Genomic DNA, 3219 nt, shown 5'->3' on the forward strand with positions numbered 1-3219 from the left:
AGTATTACAAATGAAACTAGGGGCCTCAGATTGTCATTCTTCGGTGAAGCACTTAAACTGTTAATCAATATATCTGCTTCCCTGTGGTCATAGGAGGCTAGCAATTATTTGACTCTTCTTTCATGGTTAAGCTAGGCTGGCCAACCAGATCAACCACTTGCTCCAACCACTGTGATTGGCTCCTGAAAGGATATATGACCTATATACAAGACCAACCTCTTTATTCTCATGAGTTAATACACAGATTGGGAGGGATGCCTTTAACCTTTCTTCCTCTGGGATTACTAACAAATAAAGGTGGAGGATCAGTCACCGGCATCCATCCTTCTGAAAAAAAAAAAAAAGGAACTGTTTACAGTATGAGAATAACTTATAAAGACAGTCAGGTTTGACGGGTGGAAGAAAGTTCATTATCACTCATTTCACTGCTGGATGTCTGTCTGTCCCTAACATTCACACGTTAATTAACCGCCAGCCCGTGGGGCTCTCAACATAGGAGAGAAATTTCAGAGACTCCCATGAAGGGAGAATATAGAAAGAGAGATGGCAGCAGAGAAAACAAATCTTACATTGGAAGAAGAAAATGAAAACTGTAAGTGAAAAACCAACAAATCTAAGTTGAATACTATAGATTTTTAAAAGAATTATGAAGTTCTATAGTTTGAGTTTCAGGATTTGAGCAGTGATGACATCAATACCATGAAATGTGCTCCAGTGTCATTCAGAGAAAATGATGCATAACAAAAGAGTTACAAGTAACAAAGAAAATAGGACATTGATAAGGGACTGCCATGGTACATTCACATGTCTGATCACACAATGACTTTGAAGTTGTGTTAATAGTAAGAACTTCCAAGAAATTTTTGAGACTAGATAATTAAATATGTCAAGCCACTATCTAACAAGCAATGTTTATGCTTATTGAGGCTTTAAAAGTTACATTTATTTAAAGAAATATTATTATTAACAGATGGCAACCTCAATGGAAGTTCCAGAAAGAAACAAACAGGAAATTAGATCCCAGTAAAAGTAACTGATAACTTTACTTGACCAAGGCTGCAGGGGATAAACAATTAAAATTGTCTAGCCTAATCTAGCCTCACTAGTGATTCAATTCCGTGTTACATATTTGGAAGAAAATTGTATAAGCTTAGTTGTAAAAGTTTTTCAAAGAATGTGTGAGAAAGAAAAATATTTTTGACAGGTGAAGTGTTTATGAATTATAAAATAGGAAAGAGGTGGGAACTTATGCAGTAGTAGAGTTCATCAATGATTATCAGTATCCTTCCTTTCAGAATTTTGTTGCCTAAATTGTATTTTTCCCTTTTCTACCAAGCTATTAGATTTTCTCCTATTATTACCTGAGCATTTTAGGCTCTTATTACCTGATCACTATTACTCTAGAAACTTTATTTGCTAAGGAAGAGAAATTGCAAATAAATTAGAATTAAGGAGCAAAAGGTTAAAGCCACCCTGCAATAATTCAAATGTATAGCTAGACACCTGGCTGAATAGATAAAGTTATGGATACACAGATGAAAAGATTAGAAGAAATATCCTTCCTGAGTTATTTAATGATTTAAAACCCAAACTATTTATTTAATTTCGAATAAAATGTAGAAGTAACAGAATTTATGCCCCAGAGAGCATTGTCATATTTTTAAAGAATGCAGTACAATTGTGATATATGACTAATTTGTTTCCACAATATTTGGTGGTACAACTATGTAAAATGTCAAAATTAAAGTTTAGAAGTAATTTAAACAAACCTATAATCCCAATGAGATACTAGCAGTCATTAAATGTCAACCACCACCAAACTCCCCCACCAAAAAAAGTTCATAGTCAGATGGTTTTAGTGTAGAATTCAGTCATACTTTCAAAATGAGTTAATTCCAATACTCTTCAAATTATTCCACAAAATAAAAACAGAAGGGACATTGCTCAAGTCATTTTATGAGGCCACATAATATGAACCAAACCACATAAAGACCCAACAAAGAAAGAAAACTACAGGTCAATTTCCCTTGTGAATACAGATACAAAAATACACAGTAAAACACACACAAAATGCAAACAAGAGCACACTGAAAAAATTATTCACAGTGATCAAGAAGGCTTTATCCAGGCGATGCAGAGATGGTTCAATATATAAAAATCAGTAAATGTAATCTACCATGTAAACAAACTGAAATACAAAAAACACATGATCATCTCATTAGATGCAGAAAAGGCCTTTGACAAAATTCCAAAATCTCTTCATGATAATGAATGTTGGAGAAGTTGCTCTTTCGTCTCTACACCACTGCCTGTCTGGGATGACCTCGCAAAACTGCAATAGCCATCATTGCTGCCTTTGGCGAAGGAGCCAAGCCCAAGGGGGAGGGGACAGGGGGCACGGGGGGGACCTCCAGGCCCTATAGTAAGAGGCCACAGCAGATGCTGATGACACTCATGAGGTCTGCTAACAAAGGAATTTCCATTTCCCTGAATCCACAACCTGTTCAAATGGATAAGGACCATCCTTGGAACAACCAGCACTGTATCTGAAGACCTAAAGTATAAACTTTCCCTAGAGTTCCCCAGTGGCTACCCTTACAACGCACCTACAGTGAAGTTCCTCACACCCTGCTACCAGTCCAACGAGGACAGCCAGGGCACCATCTGCCTGGCTATCCTCAAGGATACCCAGTATATAATGTCAGGACCATCTTGTTCTCTATCCAGAGCCATAACATTAATAGCCCTTTGAACACGCATGCTGCAGAACTCTGGAAAATGCCCACAGAATTTAAGAAAAACCTGCAAGAAACCTACTCAAAGGAGATCTCCAGCCAAGAGCCCTTGATACAAGCTACTCAGCTTTTCTTTGTGTCACCTTTTTTCTTCGACAGTCTGTCCTTTCTCCTTGATTTCTAAGCAGTGGTGTTATTTTTTTAAATCAAGTCTGCTTGAGCACTTACAATGTATATTAAATAAAAACCCATTGCTTGTTTTGAATATAAAAAAAAGAATGTTGAGGAGATCAGGGATACAAGGGACATATGTAATCCTAATAAAAGGCAATTTACAAAAAGCCTATACCAACATCAAATTAAATGGCGAGAAGACCAAAGCAATTCCACTAAAATGAGGAACAAGACAAGGTTATCTACTCCCTCCATATCTATTCAATATATATAGTATTTGTTTTAGCTAGAGTGCTGAGACAACTAATGG

General features: G+C 36.6%; 1 pseudogene; it reads left to right on the plus strand.

Moving 5' to 3' along the window:
* Positions 1 to 2445: 2445 nt before the first annotated feature.
* On the plus strand, positions 2446 to 2919 carry LOC103692934 (ubiquitin-conjugating enzyme E2 C pseudogene; annotated as a pseudogene).
* Positions 2920 to 3219: the final 300 nt, after the last annotated feature.

Source organism: Rattus norvegicus, chromosome 7 (genome assembly GCF_021556685.1).
Source record: "Rattus norvegicus strain SHRSP/BbbUtx chromosome 7, alternate assembly SHRSP_T2T, whole genome shotgun sequence".
Taxonomy (NCBI): Eukaryota; Metazoa; Chordata; class Mammalia; order Rodentia; family Muridae; genus Rattus; species Rattus norvegicus.